Source organism: Rhinopithecus roxellana, chromosome 17, assembly GCF_007565055.1.
Source record: "Rhinopithecus roxellana isolate Shanxi Qingling chromosome 17, ASM756505v1, whole genome shotgun sequence".
Taxonomy (NCBI): Eukaryota; Metazoa; Chordata; class Mammalia; order Primates; family Cercopithecidae; genus Rhinopithecus; species Rhinopithecus roxellana.
In genome coordinates, this window is record NC_044565.1 from 1,732,315 (window position 1) to 1,758,944 (window position 26,630).

The following is a 26,630-nucleotide window of genomic DNA, read 5'->3' on the forward strand; positions in this document are numbered from 1 at the left end:
ATCTTTTATTTGAGACAGGTTCTCACTCTGTCACTCAGGCTGGAGTACAGTGGCATGATCACAGCTCACTGCAGCCTCAAACTCCTGGGCTCAAGTGATCCTCCTACCTCAGTCTCCTGAGTGGCTGAGGCCACAGGTGTGCACCACCATGCCCAGCTAATTTTTAAATTTTTTGTAGAGACAGGATCTTACTATGTTGTTCAGGCTGGCCCAGAAGTCCTGGACTCAAGCAATCCTCCTGCTTTGGCCTTCCAAAGTACTGGGGTTATAAGTGTGAGCCACTACACTTCCCCACTCAGTGTCTTGAAGTTTTCAATGTACAGGTTTGCACTTCTTTTGTTTGATTTAGCCCTAGGCATTTCATATTTGTGTATGCTAATATAAATGACATTTTTTTTGGCTGGGCGCGGTGGTTCGTTCCTGTAATCCCAGCACTTTGGGAGGCCGAGGTGGGCAGATCACCTGAGGTTGGGAGTTCGAGACCAGCCTAACCAACATGGAGAAACCTGTCTCTACTAAAAATACAAGAATTAGCAATGGTGATGCATGCCTGTAATCCCAGCTACTTGGGAGGCTGAGGCAGGAGAATTCTTGAACCTGGGAGGCGGAGGTTGCGGTGAGCCGAGATTGCGCCATTGCACTCCAGCCTGGGCAATAAGAGCAAAACTCTGTCTTAAAAAAAAAAAAAAAAAAAAAAAAAAAAAAGGCTTTTTTTCCCTTGAATTTAAAATTCCCAATGTTAGTTGCTAGTTTATATAACTACAATAGATTTTTTGTGTAAATATTTTGTATCTTGTGATTTTGCCAAATTCAAAAGTTTAAGTATCTTTTTTGTAACTTCTTTGGAATGGTTTATATAGACAATCATGCCATTTGCAAATTAGGGTATTAGCTTTTTCTTTCTGATCTGCTTACCTTTTCTTTCTTTGCTTTGTTGTACTAGGTAGGACCTCCAGTAAAATGTTAATTAGAAGTGGTGAGAGAAAACATCCTTCCCTTATTCATTATCTTAGGAGGAAAGCATTTATTCTTTCATTATTAAGTGTGATGTTAGCTTAAAGTTGTGGGGTTTTTTGTGTTTTTGGGATGGACTCTCGCTCTGTCAACCAGGCTAGAGTGCAGTGGCACGATCTTGGCTCACTGCAACCTCCGCCTCCCAGGTTCAAGTCATTCTCCTGCCTCAGCCTCCCAAGTAGCTGGGATTACAGGCATGTGCCACCATGCCCAGTTAATTTTTGTATTTTTAGTAGAGACAGGGTTTCACTATGCTGGCCAGGCTGGTCTTAAACTCCTGACCTCAGGTGATCCACCTGCCTCAGCCCCCTTGTGCTGGGATTATAGTCGTGAGCCACTGCGCCTAGCCTGTGCTTCACTTTGGATCTATTGTTGTGTCTATAAATTAACCCAGTTTTTTTTTTCTTTGCAGTGTTTAATCTGCCGTTAATCTAACCTAGTGTTATTTGTTCATTTTAGACACTGTATCAAATGGTCCACTTATGCCTTTTAAATTTAAAAATTTTATTTCTCTTAGCCAGGTGTGGTGGCATGAGCCCATAGTCCCAGCTACTCAGGAGGCTGAGGCAGGAGAATTGCTTGAACCTGGGAGGTGGAGGTTGCAGTGAGCCGAGATCACGCCACTGTACTCCAGTCTGGATGACAGAGACCCCATTTCAGAAAAAATAAAAATAAAAAACAAATAAATAAATATAAAAATTGTGTTTTTCTACTTATGTTTCTCTACAGATCCTAAATATATTTATAATATTTAGAGTTACCCATTTTAAGGTTCTTGCATCCTCATTCCATCCTCTGTCAATTCCTGGTGTGTTTGTATTAATTGAGATTTTCCTCCTCGTTGTGGGTCACCATTTTTACCTTCTTTGCATGACAGCTTTTTTGTTTTTTAAATTTAGGTGCTGTATTTGTGAATTTTACATTGTTACATGCTGGAGTTTTTTTGTATTCTTTTAAAGAGCATTAATTAGCTGGGCGTGGTGGCACGCACTTGTAGTCCCAGCTACTTGGGAGGCTGAGGCTGGAGAATCTCTTGAACCCAGGAGGCAGAGGTTGCAGTGAGTCAAGATTGTGCCAGATTGGGCAACACAGTGAGACTCTGTCTCAAAAAAAAAAAAAAACAAAAAAAAAAAAAAACAAAAAAAAAACATTGTACTTTGTTTGACAAGGAGTTAAATTCCCTGCAGATATTTTTGTGGGTTGGTTGGAAAGGTTTGTTTGAATGAGTGTAAGGCAGCCTTTGTTCTAGAGCCACTTTAACCCCAGTTGTAAGGTGTGCCTCTTCTGAGGACTCTGTGTCCCAGGTTCTGAAGCCTCCTTATGTGCCTATGTGGGTTCTGGCAGTCGTGTCACCTACTGCTCTCTGGCAGTTCTTTCTCATGCCCGTGGAACGTCATTCCATGCATGCACTAGTCAGTTCTCAAAGGATCGAGGGCACGCCTCTGCAGAGCTCCGAACGCCCTTTCTGTGCGCATTTTCTTTAGTATTCTGCTCTGTGTACTGTAGTTGTCTTGGTCTCTTCATTCTACAGTTGACTAGTGAACAATGCGGGGTTAGAGGGACTGACCCCCACCCACTTCCCTGTGCAGTCAGAAATGCACATACAACTTTTGATTTCCTCCAGACTTAACTAATGTAGCCTATTGTTGACCAAAAGCCTTACCAACGACCAGAACAGTTAATATATATTTGGTGTGTCATATGTGTTTTATACTGTAGTCTCACAATAGAGTAAGCTAGAGAAAAGAATGTTCTAAGAAAATCATAAGGAAGAGAAAATACATTTATTCTTTATTAAGCGGAAGCGGATCATCATAAAGGTCTTCATCCTCATTATCTTCATGTTGCACAGGCTGAGAAGGAGGAGGAGGAGGGGTTGGTTGCATTGTCTCAAGGGTGGCAGAGGCAGAAGAAAATCCTTTTATATGTGGCATGCACAGCTCAAAGCCTTATTGTTCTGGGTCAACTGTTAGCTGTGTAGTGATTTTCTCTCAGCTTCTTGGCTCAGTGAGACCTCGGTGGGGGACTGGTGGAGGGGAGGGCTCTTTAGCTTCTCCGCCCTGGGCTGCAGCCTAGACATCGCCTCCCGGAAGTAAGCCGAGGCATCATAGGGCTTATCTGGTTTGTTTCACTTCTCTCAGGAATTGCTTCCTTGCACTGCCTGTTGCTCAATCTCTGAAAATAGCACTCATTTATTTTGTTTGTTTAAGTTTTTATGGCAGGAAGATAGCTCCTGTGGCAGATTATCTTCCATGGGTGGAGGCTGACGTTCTGGATAATTTTTTAATGGTTACTTTTATATTGTTTTCCCCATTTAAAAAGTTCTTGCCAAAAATACATCTTAAGTCCATTTATAGTTAAGCAGTGTGTAGTGTCCGGAATGTTTTTTATTACATTCAAGGTCAGTAAAAACATTAATGATCATACTTGTGTGGACCCAGAAAATCTGAGACAGGTCTCAGTTAATTTAGAAAGTTTATTTTGCCAAGGTTGGTAACAGTGCGGCTGTGAGACAGTCTCAGGAAGTCCTGATGACGTACCCAAGGTGGTTGGGGCACAGCTTGATTTGATACATTTTAGGGAGACAAGAGACATCGATATATGTAAGAAGTAGATTGGTTTGGTCTGGAAAGCTGGACAACTCCGAGCGAAGGCAGGAAGACTGGAAGGAACCTGGGGAGGGGGCTTCCAGGTCACAGATATGTCACAAATGGTTGCATTCTTTTGAGTGTCTGAACAGCCTTTCCAAAGGAGGCAAGCAGATATGCATTTATCTCAGTGGGCAGAGGGATAACTTTGAATAGAACGGGAGGCAGGTTTGCCCTGTCAGCTTGAATTTTCCTTTTAGCTTAGTGATTTTGGGGGTCCAAGATATTTTCCTTTCACACTTGCAACCGAATGTGAATACGTGGCAGTCTTATGGGGGATGCTGGTAAACCTCGTGGAGCCCAAGCAAATACAAAACTTCTAATGAAGACATGGCAAGCAGAGAAGATAAGGAAGAACTCAATAGATCCGAGCAGTCAGTGTCATTAGAGGGCAGATGTGATGACTTCTCCCCGGAAGGACATGGCCCAGCAACAGGTTGGAAGGTGATGTGGGAGGAAAGCGGGGAGTTTAGGGAAAGGCAAGGGCAAAAGAGCATTTGTGAATGACACAAACTTTAGAAACTACAAAGGAGGGAGGTTCAGCCTCACAGCCTCTCGTGGCTGAGGGAAAGCAGTGGCTGAAGGTGCAGGAGACGCATTCACAGGAGATGGGCTCTGGGCTCAGCCTTGCCACTTGCTTTACAGAGAGAGAGACTGGGAAGATCCGTCCCCTTGTGCAGAGGCAGAATGCGAGCACATGAGCCCGAATCCCCTGAGGAGCTCCTCCTGCAACTGGGGGCAGTTTCTTCATACAAGGCAAGTCGGAAAAAACAAATTATTTTCTCTTATAGGGATTTTCCCTTTGAACCTTGTTAACCCAGAATATCAGAGACAGGTCTCAGTCAATTTAGAAACTTTATTTTGCCAGGGTCGCGCCCGTGACACAGTCTCAGGAAGTCCTGACAACACGTGCCCAAGGTGGTCAGGGATGCAATTTACTTTTATACATTTTAGGGAGACATAAGACATCAATCAGTACGTGTAAGCTGTACAGTGGTTTGGCCTGGGAAGTGGGGGTCTCCAGGTCAGAAGTAGATAAGAGACAAAAGGTTGCATTCCTTTGAGTCCTTGATCAGCCTTCCACTGAATACACAATTTAATCTGGCTCAGCGAATCTGCATTTTTACATGAATAATAGGGCAGAAGAAGCAATCAGATACCCGTGTGTCTTGGGTGAGCCTTAGAGGGATGACTCTAGAGTTCTGTCTGCCCTTTGCCCACAAGGAATTTCTTGTGGGCAAATGGTGAGGGAGGTGTCTTTGTAGCTCTCTTATTTAGGAATAAAATAGGAGGCAGGTTTGCCTGATGTAGTTCCCAGCTTGACTTTTCTCTTGGCTGAATGACTTTGGGGTCCTGAGATTTATTTTCCTTTCACAACCTTTACTTGAGTGAAAGTTTCTCCTTTAGGAGCCACAAAGGCCAGTCAGTCCCTGAGCTTCTGATTTTTTTGTCTCCTTAATGACCATACCTGTGTGCTGTTTCACCACACACCTTTGAATCCCTTGAAATTCTGCTGAGGTACAGTCAATAATCACCTACCTACATGGTTTGACCTGAGGGATCCCCAGAAGAGTGGCCTCTCTGAAATGCTGCTGCCATGTGTTTACCTCAATGCCAGGAGTCCCTCTGTGTGATGCCCCCAGGCAGTGGCAGGGGACGTGGCAAGCCGGCCACCCAGCAGCCCCATGTGAGTGTGGCTTGGTGTGTTAGCTTCCAGTCCTCTGACAGTGACAGAGACTAGGCCATGGAGGATTGGGAGAAGAGTGGAACTTGGGGCTTCCAGTCCTCTGACAGTGACAGAGACTAGGCCATGGAGGAATGGGAGAAGAGTGGAACTTGGGATGTGGAGAACTCTCTAGATAGAACAAACTTGGAGGGTTAAAAAACCCCAGTGGCAGAGGGCATTAAAGCAGGAGATCAGAAAGAGGAGGTGAAGAGACTGCAAAACCAAACTGCCCATACGAACATTCCTTGTGTCGGATTGGGATCAGTGGCTCATGCTTAGTCACTGCTTTACATTCGTACGTCTTCTGTCCAACCTATGCTCCATGGCTGACCCGCCACCCACCACTTGAACTCTGGTCCGAAGGCGTCCTGCAGCAAGCCAGAGTGCGTTCCATGTCACCTGACTGTGCAGCCATGGTCTGGGCACCACCCTGTCTACCTTCTGTACTCCACAAAGGGATAACAAACCACCAACCACACAGTAAGACGTACCCTTGTACTTAGAGAGAATTTATTTTGGAGAGTTCCTTCCTTCTATTCTGACCTTAGCTTTCTGTCCTCTGCAACATCAGAGGGTTTGTATTGCCGGGAGTTTTGAAAGTGCTAGGCTGAGGGCCACAGCCAGTTTATTTCCCCACATCTTTCCTTGTCTCAGCTACATTCCTCGGGTTCTGAATCAGTCTTTTTTTTTTTTTTTTAATTGCAACTGTGTCATAGGTATATTGGTTTTTCCTGGAAACAGAGGTGAGGCTGCTCAGGTGATGAGGACCCGTTTATTCCCAGACCTCAGCTCCAGTATGAGTGTGTCTCACTGAAGCCCGACCCACACCCTACATCCTAACCTCAGAATAGCAAGATAATTATATCACAAAAATAGCAAACAAGGACGATCAAATTTGGGGGTGGGGGCTAGGAGAGGAATGTTCAAAAACATTTGTCATTCTGAGTTACAGAGCTTCCGGATTAACAAAAAATAACCACTTGAGAGCTGAAGTAGTAGGAAAAATAAATACATGTTAACCAAACATTAGCGCTAATTAAGGTCCAAATGTTTAAAATACTTGGCCAGACGGGAAACTGCTGAGCTCACAGGCATTTACCAAGCGCTGAGATTCGCCAGCTGTTGTTATTAATCACTGAGCTTTGAGTTGTAAGCATTTTGTGTCGCATTCTGCCACTGAACTGTGGTGTGCAACTCTAATTGAATAGCACTGTGTCTTCGGAGCCATGTCTGTTGCCTAATATGGTATGTTCACATTCACTCAGACACTGCATAAATTTTAAAACCACGTTTTTATTTATTTATTTTTGAGATGGAGTCTGGCTCTGTCACCCAGGCTGGAGTGCAGTGGCACGATCTCGGCTCACTGCAACCTCTGCCTCCTCGGTTCAAGCAGTTCTCCTGCCTCATCCTCCCGAGTAGCTGGGATTATAGGCAAGTGCCACCACGCCCAAATAATTTTTGTATTTTTAGTAGAGATGAGGTTTCACCATGTTGGCCAGGCTGGTCTCAAACTCCTGACCTCAGGTCATCTGCCCGCCTCGGCCTCCAAAAGTGCTGGGATTACAGGCGTGAGCCACCGCGCCCAGCCTATTTTCTGTATTTTAATTGTACTTCACCTTGTGGTTTGCTTTTCCAGCTAAGCCTTCCTCCTTTTATCTAACACACACTGTCAGAATTATATTCCTAAAACACCACCTTGCAAATGTCCTCCCTCTGCCCAAAAGTGGAGGTTGCCAATTACCTGTTGATGAGGTCCACACCACGTAAATCGGCTCTTGTCGTGGAGAACTGGTGGACACCATGAATAGCAATGCTGTAAAAGAGACTGGAGCTGCCAATCACTTCTCCCACTGGCAATCACTTCTCCCACCGAGGGAGACTACCTAGGCTGAGGGTGGTGAGTCAAATTAAACGACCCCTCTGGCCAGAGTTTATTGGCCCTGGGGTTGAAACTTGAAACTGTCAGGTCAGTCAGGTGATCCCTCCCCCACATCTGGAAGTGGGCTGAGAAACCCCTTTTCAGTGAGCCTTGAACAGAGCTACTCAGTAGCTTTACCTGCTCCCCGTTCCCCGCTGAGCTTTGCACAGCACAGAGAACTGCTCTAGAAAGGAAAGAATAAAGCATGGGCCAAGCATGGTGGCTCACGCCTGTAATCCTAACACTGGGAGGCCGAGGCGGAAGGATCACTTGAGACAAGGAGTTTAAGACCAGCCAGGGCAACACGGCAAAACCCCATCTCTACAAAAAGTTAAAAAACCTTAGCTGGGTGTGGTGGCACGTGCCTATGGTCCCAGCTTCTTGGGAAGGCTGAGGTGGGAGGTTGAGGCTGCAGTCAGCTATGATCACACCACTGCACTCCGGCCTGTGCAACAGAGAGAGACCCTGTCTCAAAAAAATAACAAATAAAAATTAAAAAATTAAAGTAAGCCAGGTGGGGTGCTTAGGCCTGTAATCCCAGCACTCTGGGAGGCCGAGGCAGGTGAATCACCTGAGGTCAGGAGTTTGAGAACAGCCTGACTAACATGGCAAAACCTCGTCTCCACTGAAAAATAGAAAAATTAGCTGGGACGTGGTGGCAAGTGCCTATAAACCCAGCTACTTGGTAGGCTGAGGCAGAAGAATCACTTGAACCCAGGAGGGGGAGGCAACCTCGGCCAAGATTGTGCCATTGCACTCCAGCCTGGGTGACAAGAACGAAACATTTTCTCAAAAAGAAATCAAAGCAGACAGGTATAAAGAGTATCAAAGACTCAATAAGAGAAATAGCAGCAATTCAGTGTAAGTCAGAATCATACAAGATGCTCAAACCCCTTTAGGAATTACAAAATGAAGCAATGAGAAATCATTTTTTGGCCAATGATATTGGCAAATTAAAACAAAATGGAGGCCATTGCACTCCAGCCTGGGCAACAGGGCAAGACTCCCTCTCTAAATAAATAAATAAATAAATAAATAAATAAATAAATAAATATGAGGCCAGGCGCGGTGGCTCAAGCCTGTAATCCCACTGCTTTGGGAGGCTGAGGCAGGCGGATCCCCTGAGTTTGGGAGTTCTAGACCAGCCTGACCAATATGGAGAAACCCCGTCTCTACTAAAAATATAAAAATTAGCTGGGCGTGGTGGTACATGCCTGTAATCCCAGCTACCTGGGAAGGCTGAGGCAGAAGAATTGTTTGAACCTGGGAGGCGGAGATTACAGTGAGCCGAGATCACGCCATTGTACTCCAGCCTGGGCAACAAGAGTGAAACTTTGTCTCAAAACACAAACAAAAATAAAAACAAAAGTGGAATATATGCAGCGAGGGTGGGTGGATAGGCAGGAAGACGCTTAGTTAGGCGCAAATAGCGTGGGTCTTCCTAGTGGCTTTCTTGCCATCTTCTGGAGTGGCGTTGAAGCTTGCTCCGGCTCAGTCCCTGTGTATGTTCATGAGGTCATAGTTGCACGAGGTTCCATCCAGCTCAAGCTCTTTGGCCAGGCCTGAGCCCCAGGGCGTTGTGTGGAGCCACTCCAGAGTCAGGACTCAGGCAGAGCCATCCCTGGGCCTCAGGCAGAGCCATTCTGGTTCAGTGCAGCAGACTCCCAAATACGAACTTGGGGGTGGGAGTTCAGGTCTCAGTCTCCAAGGAGGTCTTGGATTCTTGCAAGAATGGAGCCACTGCCTCCACAACTCTGCCAACCTGGGTTTTAGGAAATGGTTATCTAGTGGACATCTCAAGTTCAAACTTCTAAAGTGGAAATCTTGATCTCAGCCCCCAACAAAAAATAACAGTTTCTACCTGCACCTTTACCAGAGATGGGGCAAGTAAAGATACCCTTAGTTGTTCAAGAGACAAACCAGTGACCAGAAGCTTGGTGTCATCTGGGTTCCTCTTTCTTAGATTAATGTCCCACCTATTAGAATATTCTTCCAAATGCATTCAAGATCCAGCCTCTTCTCATGACTGACACCTGGTGGGAGCTGCTGCCACCTCTCACCTGGGCTGGGCTGGGGCCTCCTGTCTGTTCTTTTGCCCCTGTCTCCAGTTTATTCTCAGAGCAGCAGACCAGGAGCTCCTTGTGTGATGTAAACTAGGCTGTACCACCCCCTGCTCACACCAGCATTACTGCCCATTTCACGCAGATGCGGAGCCAAAGTCTTATCAAGAAAGAAGTGAAGAAAGGCCACGTGACTTCTCCAGTGTCACTTCCACTTCAGCCCACTGGCCCTGCCGGTCCTTGGAGAGGCCAGGCTCAGCCCTACCCTAGGGCCTCTGCACTGGTCATTCCCTCTGCCTAAGATGCCCTTTGCTCAGAAGTCCATGTGGCTACGTCCTTCTCTCCTTTAAGACTTTGTTCAAGTCTTCCCACTGAGGCCTGCCCTGACTGCTGCCCTCCCCAAGGCCTCCAGTCCCCTGCAACCTGCTCTGCCTTCCACCATGGCACCAATTCCCTCTGATAGCCCATATAATTCTGTTATTTATTATGGGCATTGTCTGTCCCCCACTTATTTGACTTATGAAGGCAAAGGTCGTTCTTTTGTCCACTGAGGGGTTCTGAGCACTAGAAATGATGCTTGGCGCACAGTAGGCACCCAATAAGTATTTGTCTGATGAGTGAATGAATGAATGAATGAATGAATGAATGAATGAGCAATGGCTGTCAGCTTACTTCAGATATGAGGATGGAGCACCCAGGGGTTCTTCACAAAGATGGGGTGCCCAGGGGGCTGCCCCTCACTTTCCACAGTAGGAAGCCTGGCCCTGCACTGATGCAAGTCCCCTAGAGGTGCCCAGTTTCAGCTCCACCGTGGGAGGCGTGCCACCAGGGCCATGTAATGCTGTCACAGACATTGAGTTGGAGAGGGAAGATCCACCAGCTGCTCACAGTACAACTGCCAGGAGACAGAGGGCTGGAGGGACAAAAGGAGTTATTACATCTTACTCTACTTTATTCTGAATTGCTGGGATTTTAGCATTTAACAAATATTACTTTTTTGATAAAATAATTCACAATTTATTTATATAAACACATTTTAACTTTAGATCTACTGCCTAGTAACCCCCTTGCAGGAAATTGATGTTTACTATAACCAGTGACTTGTTTTGCAGTGCTTTCTTAAGCTTAAATTCACATTTCAAACCCTTTAGAGGCTGTAGTACAACTACTGACAAAAAGAACCCAACTGGTTCTTTACTTGCCTTCTATACTCTATGACTGGCATCTGCTTCCACTTAGATTTGACACAGCACCATTCCTTCCCCAACTCATCCTGAAGAAACCCAGGGGAAGCGGTGCTAAGATTATGGGCCTATTGGAAAGCAATCTATCCTGATTATACCCTTAGCCAGACTGACATTCAGCTGTAAATACCCACGTGGCCAAATGGATTATAAAATACGGCTACAATTCTGTATTCATAGGTACCTTGCTGCAGCTTCTAAGCCCTCCAGATTCCTCCACCACCCGCTCTGCCCTGCCTATCCTCCTATGACCCAGCCACTGAAGGGAGAACAGGGCCCAGCAGGGATGGCTTTTAGGCCAGCATCCGCCTGTTCTGACTGGTCAGCGCCCATGCCGGGCTGGTCGTTCAATAGTTTGAATAGCCCTCTGCCCATTTAACCCCACTTTTCTTCTAATGTTCAGAGCTCTTTAGTCTCATACCTTTTTTCTCTATCAACCACACCTCTTTAAAGTGTTGAATAAGTACCTAAATGTTTAGATGTAAATTTAAAAAATGCAGAACCTCTTGTTTGAACCTCTCAGATAAGCTCTCTTTGGCTGCATTGCAAGGCCCAAAGCCTGCCCTGTGGAAAGGCATAGAGGGTGTGGCCTGGACCACAGGTGCCAGCACCTCAGCAGTGCAAGTGCCATCCTGTACTGAGGGAACATTGGTCTGGGCTTAGAGAAACCTACTTGGCATCAGTTCTGAGAAGGTTTTCCTTTGTACCTCTAAAGCAAGACTCCAGGCCAGGCACAGTAGCTCACACCTATAATCCAAACACGGTGGGAGGCTGAGATGGGAGTATTACTTGAGCCCAGGAGTTCAAGACCAACCTGGGCAACATGGCAAAACCCCATCTCTACAAAAAATTAAAAACTTTTTTAGATGAAGAAAATTAGAAAATTTTAGCTGGGCATGGTGGCTCACACCTGTAGTCCCAGCTACTTGAGCCTGGGCAGTTGAAGCTGCAGTGAGCGATAATTACACCACTGCACTCGCCTGGGCAACAGAGCAAGATCCTATCTCTAAAAAAACAAAATAAGGTCGAGTGTGGTGGCTCACAAATGTAATCCCAGCACTTTGGAAGGCAGAGGCGGGCAAATTGCTTGAGTCCAGGAGTTCAAGAGCAGCCCAGGCAACATGGCAAAACCCCACCTCTACAAAAAGTAAAAAAATTAGCTGAGTGTGGTGGTGCATGCCTGTAGTTCCATCTACTTGGGAGGCTGAAGGTTGCAGTGAGCCTGGGAGGCAAAGGTTGCAGTGAGACAAGACTGTGCCACTGTACTCCAGCCTGAGCAACAGAGTGAGACCCTGTCTCTAAATAAATAAATAAATAAATAAATAAATAAATAAATAAAATTTAAAAATAACAAAACAAGGCCGGGCACGGTGGCTCAATCCTGTGATTCCAGCACTTTGGGAGGCTGAGGCGGGCGGATCACCTGAGGTCAGGGGTTTGAGACCAGCCTGGCCAACATGATGAAACCTTGTCTCTACTAAAAATACAAAAATAAGCTGGGTATGGTGGTGGGCACCTGTAATGCCAGCTACTTGGGAGGCTGAGGCAAGGAGAATCACTTGAACCCAGGAGGCAGGGGTTGCAGTGAACTGAGATCGCACCATTGCACTCCAGCCTGGGCAACAAGAGCAAAACTCTGTCTCAAAAATAAAATAAAATAAAAATAAAAATAACAAAACAAAACAAAACTTTAGCTTTGCTGTCTGCTCCTGGGAAGCAAGCAGCTGCTGCCACCGTGCAGTGTGGGGTTTGGAGTCTGATGCCCCACTCTGAGAGCCAGTGCCAGGGCTTTGCAATCCTGCTGTCCCTCACTCTGTCACCCTAGATGGACCACGGAGCCTGGCTGAGCTGCAATTCCTTATCTAGAGGTGGAAATAATCATAGCACCTACCCTGTAGGGTTGTAAAGATGAAACAAGATAATGCATGTGACGCCCTTGGCACTGTGCCTGGCACAAGGGAAGGCCTCATAAAAGCCCTTGGCTCTAGCACAATATCATTTACATATGGAGGGAAGGTCTTTGATCATATTTAAAACAAATACTTGTATAATAATAGTGGGCAAATCAGAGAAACAAAATGATTTTAAAAGTGATTTACTCGCTGGGCACAGTGGCTCACGCTTGTAACCCTAGCACTTTGGGAGGCTGAGGAGGGCAGATGATGAGGTCAGGAGTTCGAGACAAGCCTGGCTAGTATGGTGAAATCCCATTTCTACTAAAAGTACCAAAATTAGCCGGGCATGGTGGTGCACGCCTATAATCCCAGTTACTCTGGAGGCTGAGCCACGAGAATTGCTTACACCCAGGAGGCGGAGGTTGCAATGAGCCAAGATCGCACCACTGCACTCCAGCCTGGGTGACAGAGCAAGCCTCCATCACAAAATAAATAAATAAATAAATAAATAAATAAATAAATAAATAAAAATGGCCGGGCGTGGTGGCTCATGCCTGTAATCCCAGCACTTTGGGAGACCGAGACAGGCGGATCACTTGAGGTCAGGAGTTCGAGAGCAGTCTGGCCAACGTGGTGAACCTTGTCTCTACTAAAAATACAAAAAGTAGTCAGGGGTGGTGGCACAGACCTGTAGTCCCAGCTACTCGGAAGGCTAAGGTGGGAGAATTGCTTCAACCCAGGAGACGGAGGTTGTAGTGAGCCAAGATCATGCCATTACACTCCAGCCTGGGCAACAGAGCGAGACTCTGTCTCAAAAAAAAAAAAAAAAAAGTGATTTACTCTATCAGTTATATGTGGATTCCGGCCCCCATTGCCTGTTTCTAACGTGAATTTGTGTGAAACCGTGGCTTTAAAATGAAATTTGGAGACACTCAAAAGTATTTCTGGGCCGAGCCTGGTGTCGGCACGAGGTGGGGCTGAAGGCTCACCTCTGCGAGGTGCCAAAACCTCAAGGAAGCCAGAAGCAGTGGTCAAGTGCCCAGACCCCACCACCAAGGCTCTGGCCTGCGAGATCCTGGGGGGAAGCCATGGATTTGGAGAGCCTGCCACGTGCCTCTAGTGAGTTCTACCTTCAACCACCATCAGCAGAAAGCAGAGTCAGGGAGAAGCGAGCAGAGCATGGGAAGTAGGGAGTGAGGGAGGGGTAAGAGGAGACCCGGGGAACGATGGGCTGAACCCCCCGGACACTTTAGCTGTGTCAAGGCAGCAGCCTTGGCATGGAAAGTGGGATGGTTGGTGATTCCTGAGACAGCAAGATGTGTTCATAATAGGAAGGAGATTCAGCTCTGCTAAGGTGGCAAGGTAGCCAGTTTATGGGACATTCTCTCGGATGGAGATGCCTGTGCCCTGAGCTGAGGCCTCCTCCTTATGCCCTCTCTCTGCCTACCCACATCCAGTCCCAGGGCTTCAAATGCTGTCTGTAAGTTGGTGGCATATTTGGATAGGTCTTTTGAGTTTCAGCTTCCTATTTGCCCCTGGGGACCTGATATCTCCTCAAGGACATCTGAAAGGCAGCGCAACCTTGACACGTCTATGTGAGAACTTCAGCCACCCCAGCAAGTCCCCTGCAACTGTCTTCAGCAGCACTGTCCATACGCCTAGTAACTTAGGCCGGCATTCTCTCTGTCCTTCTGGAGCCCACTTCTCACACCCTGTAAACATCACCATTTCCAAACCCCTCACATCCGGCCATTCTTACCATTGCCAAGGGTGGGACGCAGCAGACCATCCTGTCCCTTCCCTGGGACCCTGCGGTGGCTCCTCACTAGAGTCCCACACCTGCCCTTGCCCCCATAGCTTTGCTGCACAGCAGCCAGGAGAGTCTTACAAAGTCAAATAAGCCACTCTCTTGTTTTACAAGCCTCCAGTGGCTTTCACTCTTTATAAACCCCCAAATCCTTGCCTACACGGTTCTGAGGCTTGCAGGACCAGCTTACCATCATCTCTGTGCCCCCTCCTTCTACACTCTGATGCCTACTGGCTATGCAGAAGCCTGAGGAAGCCTCAGTGGCCTGGCCTGCCCTCCAATAAGCTGTGTACCAGCCTGTCCTGGCCTCTGCCTGAAATGCTGTCCTGGAGACCCCTCAGCCTGCCTCCTCCTTGCTCAAATCACACAATTATGATGGGTCTTTCCACACTCAGAGTGAAGCAGCCCCCTTTGTCTCGGTCTGTTTTCTCTTCTGCATGGCACTTAACACCTGAAAGTGTCCGTTGTGTGTTTACCATCTGTTGAGCCCATTTCAGTGCAAGCCCTTAATGGCTGCCTGCAGTCTTGGCTGCTGCTCGCTTCTCCCTGCCCTCCCACTCACCGATAGGCCATGTTCCTCAGGGCCAGAGTCTACACTGCAGTGCATCCTGCCTGGCTCCTTCCCTGTCATCGGGGCTGATGCAACCAGCTGGTCCAGAGCTTGGACAGAGAATGATTCGCAACACCACGCTCCATTTTGGTTTTGAACAAATTGCTATTGACTGCTGGATTTTTCTTTCCTCTGCAAATGAAAGATTCCATGCCCAGGTAGGCTGTTAAAACAGGCCTCCTAGAAATCTCTTCCCCAGTGGGTTCAGGGCTGCCCTGGCCAGCTGTGTCAAGTGACAGACCTGGAATGGAGAAAACCAGGCTCAGTGGTCAATGGATTCTGCTGGCCGAGTAGCTGGGATTACAGGTGTGCTCCACCATACCTGGCTGGAATCATGTTTATTAAACACATCCTTACTTGGCCTCTAAGACACCGTCCTTTCTGGGATCTTCTTTAACATCACTGGCCCCTGCTTCCCCATTTATATTTCTTGTTTCTCTTTATTTTTCCTGATGTCAAAATACTGCAGGGCCCCAGGAGTCAGTCCTTCTCTTCTCTGTCCTTGTTCACACTCCAGGTGACCTCATCCAGGCTCATGGCTTTAAGATCAATCTCTCTATGCTGACTTCTCCCAAATTTGTATCTCCAGCCCTGACCTGTCCCCTGAACTCTGGGTTTGAATATCCAACTGCCTAGTCAACACCGTGACCTGGGTGTCTAATAGACACAGCTGGCACAATATCCAAAATTAAAGTTTTATTTGTACCCCAGACCTGCTCCTTCTGCAGCCTTACCTAGCTCAGTAAACAATACCTTCATCTTCTCCATGCTCATACCAAAACCAGACAAAGGACTCTTCCTTGACCTGTTTCATCTACTCACAATTGACATTAATATACCAGCAAGGCTAGACGTGGTGGCTCATGCCTGTAATCCCAGCACTTTGGAAGGCCAAGGTGGGAGAATCACTTGAGTACAGGAGTTCAAGGCCAGCTTGGCCAACATGGCAAAACCCCATCTCTACAAAAAATACAAAAATTAGCTGGGCATGGTGGTGCTTGCATGTATACCCAGCTACTCAGGAGGCTGAGGTGGGATGATCACCTGAGCCCGGGAGGGCAAGGCTGTAGTGAGCTGAGATTACAACCACTGCACTCCAACCTGAGCGACAGAGCAAGACTCTGTCTCACAAAAAATAAATAAATAAATAAATAAATAAATAAATAAATAAATAAAATAAAATAAAAATAAATAAAAATAAATAAATCAGCAAACCCTGTTGACTCTACCTTCAAAATATACCCACCACTGGCCCTGCTGCCACTAATCCTAGCCACTGAAGTCTTGACCACAGCCTACCAGGCTTTGGCCCACTGCCACCTCCCTGGCTCCATCTCCTGCCACTGACTTTTCCCTTGACCCCTGCCGCACTGGCCTCAGACACACAAGCCCACTCTTGCCTTGAGCGCATTGCTGTCTTCTCAGCCTGGAATTCTCTCCCCCAAACACTCACAAAGCTGGCTGTTTTGTTTCCTTTTGGTCTCTGCTCAGATGTCACCCCTCAGTGAGGCCTCCCCACACTACTCCAAGACAAGCAAATCTTCCCACACTCCACATTCTAGATTCCTCCTCTTTGCATTTTTTTCATATCATATGTGTGTGTGTGTGTGCACGTGAGTGTACATTTACAAAAATAAAATATCACGGCTGGGCGCAGTGGCTCACACCTGTAATCCCAGCACTTTGGGAGGCCAAGGTAGGCAGATCACAAGGTCAGGAGATCGAGACCATCCTGGCTAACATGGTGAAACCCCGTCTCTACTAAACATAAAAATTAGCCGGGCGTGGTGGCAGGCGTCTGTAATCTCAGCTACTCAGGAGGCTGAGGCAGGAGAATGGCGTGAACCCAGAAGGTGGAGCTTGCAGTGAGCAAGATCGCATCACTGCACTCCAGCCTGGGTGACAGAACCAGACTCCGTCTCAAAAAAAAAAAAAAAAAAAAGAAATCACAAATTTCCAAATTTCCTGAATTGGGCGATGACTGCTCTAGCTACTCCCTGCTGGATAGGGGCAAAGAAGTCTCACTCTGTCCCCCAGGCTGGAGTGCAGTGCCACGATCTCAGCTCACTGCAACTTCTGCCTCCTGGGTTCAAGTGTTTCTCCTGCCTCAGCCTCTCGAGTAACTGGGATTACAGGCGTCTGCCACAATGCCTGGCTAATTTTTATATTTTTAGTAGAGATTGTGTTTTGCCGTATTGATTAATCTGGTCTCAAACTCCTGACCTCAAGTGATCTGCTCACCTTGGCCTCCCAAAGTTCTGGGATTACAGGTGTGAGCCACTGCGCCTGACTTTTTTTTTTTTTTTTTTTTTTTTTTTTTGAGACAGGGTCCTGTGCTCTGTTGCTCAGGCGGAGTGCATGGCTAACTGCAGTCTCAATCTCCCAGGCTCAAACCATCCTCCAGCCTCAGCCTCCTGAGTAAATGGAGCTACAGGTCTGTGCCACCATACCTGGCTAATATTATACATTTTTGTAGAGATAGGGAGTCTCACTATATTGCCCAGATTGGTTTTGAACTCCTGGGCTCAAGTGATTCTTCTCCCTTAGCCTCCCAAAGCGCTGGGATTACAGGCATGAGCCACTACGCTTCTTCTAGGCTATTTATTATGTCCCTCTCCTCTCTAAACTATAAAAACTCAATGAGGATGAAGAATTTGCCGGAATCGTTTCCTGCTAGAGCCTAGCGGGTAGAACAGTGTCTGGTACATAGTTCGTGTTAAAAGAAAAGCTTCAGCTGAATTAAATGTAAAAGCTGAGCAACGAATAATTCCCGAATCAGGCAGCCTCCTGAGCCAGAGTAGGCCCAGAGACTGCAGTGTAGCCACGTGGTGGAAGAAGATTTATGGACAGAAAAAGGAAAGTGACATACGGAAAACAGAAGCGAGGTTTAGAAACAGCTGGGTTGGTTACAGCTTTGCATTTGCCTTATTTGAACACAGTTTGAAGAGTTGGCCACATTTGATTGGCCAAAACTCAGTGATTGGCACGAGAGTAGATCACAGTTTGTTTACACTTCCATTTAGGCTGTAGTTCACGATGTACAGAGAAACCTTTAGGCCAAACTTATAATATGTAAGGAGGCCAGGCACGGTGGCTCATACTTGTAATCTCAGCACTTTGGAAGACCAAGGCAGGTGATCACCTGAGGTCAGGAGTTCAAAACCAGACTGCCCAACATGGTGACACCCTGTCTCTACTAAAAATACAAAATTTAGCTGGGTGTGGTGGCGTGCACTTGTAATCCCAGCTACTTGGGAGGCTGAGGCAGGAGAATTGCTTGAACCCGGGAGGCAGATGTTGCAGTGAGCCAAGATCATGCCATTGCACTCCAGCCTAGGCAACAGAGTGAGACTCTGTCAAAAAGAGAGAAAGAAAGAAGGAAGGGAAGAAAGAGAGGGAGGGAGGGAGGGAGGAAGGAAGGAAGGAAGGAAGGAAGGAAGGAAGGAAGGAAGGAAGGAAGGAAGGAAGGAAGGAAGGAAGGCAAAGAAAGAAAGAAACAAAGAAACTCAAAAAAAAAAAAAAATTAGCCAGGCATGATAGTGGATGCCTGTGTTCCCAGCTTCATGGGAGTCTGAAGCAGGAGGATCACTTGACCCCAGGAAGTCGAGGCTGCAGTGAACCATGTTCATGCCACTGCACTCCAGCCTGGATGACAGGGCAAGACTCAGTTTAAAAAAAAAAAAATTAGGCCAGGCGCAGTGGCTCAAGCCTGTAATCCCAGCACTTTGGGAGGCTGAGACGGGCGGATCACGAGGTCAGGAGGTCGAGACCATCCTGGCTAACATGGTGAAACCCCGTCTCTACTAAAAAAATACAAAAAACTAGCCGGGTGAGGTGGCAGGCGCCTGCAGTCCCAGCTACTCGGGAGGCTGAGGCAGGAGAATGGCGTAAACCCGGGAGGCGGAACTTGCAGTGAGCCTAGATCCGGCCACTGCACTCCAGCCCGGGCGACAGAGTGAGACTCTGTCTCAAATAAATAAATAAATAAAGGGAGATTACCAGACACAGCAGCAAAGAAAAAGTTGATTTTAGCTTGTGCACAAGGGAGCCAGCACCAAGAAAGGAGAAGGCACAGGCTCCTCCCCAAGATTAGTCTGTGGGTTAGTCCTTCTATAAGGAAGGGTCACATCAGGGCGTGTAGAGGAGGGATTTCTCTAGTGCTTATGCAGTGCTAAACATGCTTCTTCATACATTGTATGTAGTATTAGCATTTTAAATCTCTACCCCTGGGCATGATTTTTAGCATTAAAATAAGAAAGGGGTAACTATAGGTTGAAGTTTAAGTCTAACTGCACATGCAGGGCTCCAGAGAAATCCCTAGCCCCCTGAAATAGGAGCTTGTGGTTAATGGTTAATGGCTTCTTGAATCTTTTCTTATTGATTGGCTGAAAGTTAGATAAGCTAGAGCTTGAGTGAGGAACCATTGTTTGTTTGTTTGTTTGTTTGTTTGTTTGTTTTGTAGGTACAGGGTCTCACTATGTTGCCCAGTCTGGCTTTGAACTCCAGCAATCCTCTGGCTAAGGCCTCCCAAAGTGCTGGGATTACAGGGACCAGCCACCACACCTGGCCCGTGAGACAAGGACTTTTACCCTCTTCCTCCAGATCATCTTAAAAGAGAGAACCAACCAGCCTGCCTGTCCACTGGCAGTGGGGTAAGCTGCCTGGTTAGCCCGTCTGGCAGCCCTAGGTTCTCCCATCTGGGAGAAGCAACCTAGTCTATTGTCCTTTGTGGCCATGGCTCTGCCTTCTCTGAAGTTCCTCCCTGTCCCTTGTGCCCCCTGGCCACATCTGAGTGGGCATGGACAGTACGCTTCTTGGAGCTGCACAGCGTTTACATTGTTTACTGCTGGTGCCGATTTAGGGGCCTGGGGTATGCCTTAAGGAGTTGAACTGCCACAGATTGTGGCAGACCAGTCTTGAAATTTCTTTGGCAGTCTTGAGATTTATCAAGCTGTACTCTATGACTTGTAGGCTTTTATGTAAAGATGTTGTAATTCAATAATTTAAGAAAGGTGTGTGTGTCTTGGAAGCAATGGAATACAGTATGTCAAGGGAATGGCCGAGCATGGTGGCTCACGCTTATAATCCCAGCACTTTGTGAGGCCAAGGCAGGTGGATCACTTGAGGTCAGGAGTTCGAGATCAGCCTGGCCAACATGGTGAAACCCCGTTTCTACTTAAAAAATACAAAAATTAGCCAGGCATGGTGGTGGGCGCCTGTAGTCCCAGCTACTCGGGAGGCTGAGGTGGGAGAATCACTTGAACCTGGGAGGCAGAGACTGCAGTGAGCCAAAAGTATGCCATTGCACTCCAGCCAGGTGGCAGAGCAAGACCCTCTCTCAAAACAAAGAAACAAACAAACAAACAGCATATGAAGAGGAGACAGATGGGCAGAGCAGAGACAGCAACTGCCAGATGAGGGTCTCTAGGGTTAAAAGAAATAATCTTGGTTCCAAGTGGAAGCAAAAATTTGGGAGCCTAGTAAGTTTTCAAGGAAACTTTTGTTGTGTGTGGTTGTTGTGTGTGCTAAAAACTACATTATTTTAAAACCATCAAAACTAACCTATAATGTTGGGAGTCAGGAAAGTGATTACCCGTGAAGGGAGTAGTGACTGGAAAGCTTATGTTATGGCTGATGTTATGTTTCTGGATCACACAGGTGTGATCACTTCATGAAATTTTATCAACCTGTACTCTATGATTTGTGTGTTTTCATATACATATATCATCCATATTTTTGTGTGTGACTGTGATTTGTTTATTCTTATTGCTGTCTAGTATTGTATCATGTTAATATTACCACAAATTATGTATCCATTCCACTGTTTGATAAGTGTTTGGGGGTAGTCACCAGTTTAGTAAATAGCGCTGCTATGAATATTTTCAGGTTTGTCTTTTGATGAATTTACGTACGTGTTTCTGTTGGGTATTGTTCCAGCTACCTATTACTGAATGACAAAGTGTCCCAAAATGTAATGGCACCAAACAACACTCATTTTACTACACTCATGGGCTGTGTGAGTGAGGAACTTGAACGGGGCATGGAAGGTATGGTTCGCTCTGCTCCACCTTGCCTGGGGCCTCAGTTGGGAAACCCAGATGGCTGGGGGTGACTTGAATGGCCAGGGCTGGAGTCATGGGGAGACTTCTTGCTCACAAATCTGGTGTCTGGGCTGGAATAACTCGAAGCCTGCACTCACCTGGGACTAAACCTCAGGTTCCCTCTCCCTAGCCTGCCCCTGTGACTTAGACATCCTCACAGCAGGGTGGCCTTGATGTGGTCAAACTTCCTACCTAGAGGGCCAGGAATCTAAGAGCAAGTATTCTAGAAAGAAAACGGGCTGGGTGCAGTGGCTCACGCCTGTAATCCCAGCACTATGGGAGGCAGAGGCGGGTGGATCACCTGAGGTCAGGAGTTTGAGACCAGCCTGGCCAACATGGTGAAAACCCGTTTCTACTAAAAATACAAAAATATTAGCCGGGCATGGCGATGGGCACCTGTAAACAAAACTGCACATACCCAGCACTGGAATTTCTGGGCCACAGAATTTCATATGCTCAGCTTCAGTGCTGCCAGCCAATTTTACAAAGCAATTATATCGACGTTACCACCGTGAGCAGTGTATGAGCGCTTTGGTTGGACTACATTCCTTCATTTTTCATTTTAGCTATTCCGGTGGCTGTGAAGTAGCAGCACACTGTGATCTTAATTTGCATTTCCTTTGGATTTTCCTGATGCCTAGTGATACAAGCTATAGTGGACTGAATGGTGGCTCTAAAAGATATCAGGTGCTCAAACTTCAGGAAGTAGTGAATGTTGCCTTACATCGTCAAGTTTTTGCAGCTGTGATTAAATTAAAGATTTTGAGATGAGATTATTCTGGATTATCTGGAGAGCCCTAAATGTCATCATAGATGTTTTTATAAGACAGAGTCAGAGGGAGATTAGATATTCACATAGAAGCTGAGGACAAGGCCAGGTGTGGTGGCTCACACCTGTAAGCCCAGCTCTTTGGGAGGCTGAGGCAGGTGGATCACTTGAGGCCAGGAGTTCAAAGCCAGCCTGGCCAACATGACAAACCCCCATCTCTTCTAAAAATACAAAAATTAGCCAGGCATGGTAGTGTGCTCCTGTAGTCCCAGCTACTTGGGAGGCTAAGGCATGAAAACCACTTGAACCTGGGAGGTGGAGGTTACAGTGAGCCAAGATCGCTACACTGCACTCCAGGCTGGGTGACAGCGAGACTTCCGAGACTCCACCTCAAAAGAAAAAAAAAATAAGTTGAGGGCAAGATGGAGGAGTGATGCAGCCACAAGCCAAAGGGAGCCAGGAACTACCAGCAGTCCCCAGAAGTTAAAAGTGCCAAGGAATGGATCTTCCTTAGAGCCTCCAGAGGGAGCATGGCCTTGCCAATACCTTGATTTTGGACTCCTTGTCTCCAGAACTTTGCGAAAAAATTTCTGCTGTTTTTAAGCCACCATGATTGTGGGAATTTGTTACAGCAGCCCCAGGAAACTAACACAAGCATATTTTTATTTGTTTTTTCACCGTTATTTTATCTTCCTTTATGAAGATAAAATACACTCATTCATGCATATTGCTTATTTTTTACTGGGCGGTCTGCCATTTGTTTATTGATTTTTAGGGTTTTAAAAATATATATTCTGGATATAAACTGAACTGGTTCAAGTTCTCTTGGAAGCAGAGATTGGGGTGGAGTTAGATGTGTCAAAGGAGCCAGGTGTGGTGGCATGGCCATGTATTCCCAGCTACTCGGGAGGCTGAGGCAGGAGGATCACTTGAGCCCAGGAGGTGAAGGCTGCAGTGACCTATGATTGTGCCACTGCACTCCATGCTGGGCAACAGAGCAAGACTCTGTCTCTTTTAAAAAAATGTTTTTCAGGCCAGGCACGATAGCTCACGCCTGTATTTTCAGTACTTTGGGAGGCTGAGGCAAGTGGATCTCCACTATAAATACAAAAATTAGCCAGGTGTGGTGGTGAGTGCCTGTAATCCCAGCTACTTGGGAGGCTGAGGCAGGAGAATCACTTGAACCCGGGAGGCGGTGGTTGCAGTGAGCTGAGATCATGCCACTGCTCTCCAGCGTGGACAATAGAGCGGGACTCAGTCTCAAAAAAAAATTAAACCTGGAAGCCAGAAGCCGTGGTACGTGTCAGTAGTCCCAGCTACTCAGGAGGCTGAGGCAGGAGGATCACTTGAGCCCAGGATTTCGAGTTCAATCTGAGCAACATAGCAAGACCCCGCCACTAAAAAATAAAAAATTAATAAAAAAGAAATTAAAGCAGAGAAATGTTAAAGAATATTTATTAATTCATTAAAAAAACAAACTCATTACATGTTAACATCAGAGTGATGAGGCAAGGCATGGTGGACCATGCCTGTAACCCCTGTACTCTGGGAGGCCGAGGCAGGCGGATCACTTGAGGTCAAGAGTTCAAGACCAGCCTGGCCAACATGGTGAAACCCCATCTCTACTAAAAATACAAAAAAATTATCCGGGAATGGTGGCAGGCGCCTGTAATCTCAGCTACTTGGGAGGTTAAGGCAGAAAAATCACTTGAATCCGGGAGGCAGAGGTTGCATTGAGCCAAGATCATGCCACTGCACTCCAGCCTGGGCAACAGAGCAAGACTCCATCTCTAAATAAATAAATAAATAAATGGGCCAGGCACAGTGGCTCACGCCTATAATCCCAGCACTTTGGGAGAATGAGGTAGGTGGATCACTTGAGGTCAGGAGTTCGAGACCAGTCTGGCCAACATTGTGAAACCCCGTCTCTACTAAAAATACAAAAATTTGCTGGGCATGGCAGGGGACGCCTGTAATCCCAGCTACTCAGGAGGCTGAAGCAGGAGAATCGCTTGAACCTGGGAGGCAGAGGTGGCAGTGAGCCGAGATCTCACCATTGTATTCCAGCCTGGGCAACAAGAGCAAAACTCCATCTCAAAAAACAAACACAACAAAACAACAACAACAACAAAAACAGTTCCTAGGCCAGGCACGGTGGCTCACGCCTGTAATCTCAGCATTTTGGGAGTCCAAGGCAGGTAGATCAGTTCAGGTCAGGAGTTCAAGACCAGCTTGGCCAACAAGGTGAAACCCCATCTCTACTTAAAATACAAAAATTAGCTGGGTGTGGTAGCAGGTGCCTGTAGTCCCAGCTTCTCAGGAGGCTGAGGCAGGAGAATGGCGTGAACCTGGGAGGTGGAGGTTGCAGTGAGCCCAGATCACACCATTGCACTCCAGTCTGGACGACAGAGCGAAACTCTGTCTCAAGAAAACAAAAACAAAAACACAAAACCAGTTCCATTTATGATAACATTAAAAAGAATAAATTACCTAAATTTAACAAAATAAGCAAAACTTATACTTTGAGAACTGCAAAATTGAAAGAAATTTAAAAAGATCAAAAGAAATGGAAAAACATCTCATGTTCACAGATCAGAAGACTTACCATTGTTAAGATAGCTGTACTTCCCATATCTCTCCACAGATTTAATGCAATTTTTGTCAGAATTTCAGCTGGCTTCTTTGTAGAAACTGACATGCTGATCCTAAATTTCACGTGGAATTTAAAGGGACCCAGAAAACCCAAATAATCTTAAAAGTGAAGACTAATGTTGGAGGCCTCATACTTCTTGATTTCAAAATTCACCACAAAGCAACAATAATCAAGACAGTGTGGTACTTGCACAAAAATAGACCTATAAACCCATGAAATAGAATCAAGAGTCTAGAAATAGACCCATGCATCTCTGATCAATTGATTTTCAAGAAGGGTACTGAGACCATTCAGTAAGACAAGGGTAGTCTTTTAAGCACTGAAGTTGGACACTTAGCTCATGCCAGAAACAAAAATCCATTCAAAAGGCATCAAAGACCTAAATGTTAGAAGTGAAACAGGAAAACTCTTCAAAGAAATTACCTTGGATCTGGGCATGGTGGCTTACGACTGAAATCTCAGCACTTTGGGATGCTAAGGCAGGCAGATGGTTTTTAACTCAGGAGTTCTAGACCAGCCTGGGCAACATGGCGAAACCTTGTTTCTACATAAAATCCAAAATCTAGCTGGGCGTTTTTGGTGGCTTGTGCCTGCAGTACCAGGTACTCAGGAGGCTAAGGCTGGAAAACCTCTTGAGCCCTGGAAGCAGAGGTTGCAGTGAGCCAGGATCATGCCACTGCTCTTCAGCCTGGGCAACGGTAAGACCCTGTCTGAAAAAAAAAAAAAAGAATTACCTTGGATTTGGCAAAGAACTCTTAGATATGACCTATCCTTAAGTATGATTTTACAACCTTGGATTTGGCAAAAGATTCTTAGGTATGATACCAAAAGCACTACCCTTCCTCCCTCCAAATACACAAATTGGATTTCTTAAAAATTAAAAAAAAAATTGTGCTTCTAAGGATACCATCAAGAAAGTGAAAAGACAACCCACAAAATGGGAGAAAATATGTCAAATAATATATCTGATAAAAGACTTTCAGGCCGGGCACAGTGGTTCACACCTGTAATCCCAGCACTTTGGGAGGCCGAGGCAGGTGGATCATGAGGTTAGGAGATGGAGACCATCCTGGCCAGCATGGTGAAACCCTGTCTTTACTAAAATATAAAAAATTAGTCGGGCTTGGTGGTGCACACCTGTAGTCCCAGCTACTTGGGAGACTGAGGTGGAAGAATCGTTTGAACCCAGGAGGCAGAGATTGCAGGGAGCCAAGATTGCACCACTGCACTCCAGCCTGGTGACAGAGCGAGACTCTGTCTCAAACAAACAAACAAACAAACAAAAAACTTTCTTCAAACCAACCATCAAAAGACAAATAATCTAACTAAAAATGAGTAAAGGATTTGAATTGACATTTTTCCAAGATATACAAATGGCCAAGAAACACATACAAAGATTATTGACATCATTAGTCATTGGGAAAATGCAATTCAAAACCACAGTGACATACTACTAGTGTATCTGCTAGGATGGCTGTAATTTTAAAAAGTGGAAAATAATAGGCATTGGCAGGAATGCAGAGAAACTGGAACCCTCACATATTACTGGTGGAAATGTAAAATGATGCAGCCGCTTTAGAAGACAGTCTGGTGGTTCCTCAAATAATTAAACAGAGTTACCATCTGGCCCAGCACTTCTACGCTGAAGGTATGAACCCAAGAGACATAAAAGCATATGACCATTTGTACACAAATGTTTATAACAGCATTTTTCATAATAACCAATAAGTGGAAATAACCTAAATGTCCATCAACTGATGAATGGATAAAGAAAATGTGGTATATCCATACAACGGCGTATTACTCAGCCATGAAAAGGAATGAAGTACTAATACATGCTACAACATGGATGAACTTAGAAACATTATGTGAAGTGAAAGAAGCCAGTCACAAAAGACCATATATTATAGGATTACATTTGTACAAAAGTCCAGAATAGGCAAATCTATAGATTCATAGTTGCTCAGGGTTGCGGATGGGAGGTGGAGAGAGGGATCAAGTTACAGGGGGGTGACAGCTAACAAGTACCAGGTTTCTTTAGGAGGTGGTGAAACCATTCCAACATTGACTGTGGTGACTGTTGCCACATCAACCCCGTGACTTAAAAACAGTTTAATTATGGCCAGGTGCAGTGGCTCACACCTGTAATCTCAGCACTTTGGGAGGCTGAGGCAGGCAGATC

The 26,630-nt window shown here is 46.1% G+C and overlaps 1 pseudogene; it reads left to right on the plus strand.

Moving 5' to 3' along the window:
• The first annotated feature begins 4,349 nt into the window (after positions 1-4,349).
• Positions 4,350-26,630, plus strand: part of LOC115894298 — a 37,293-nt pseudogene continuing 15,012 nt past the window's right edge.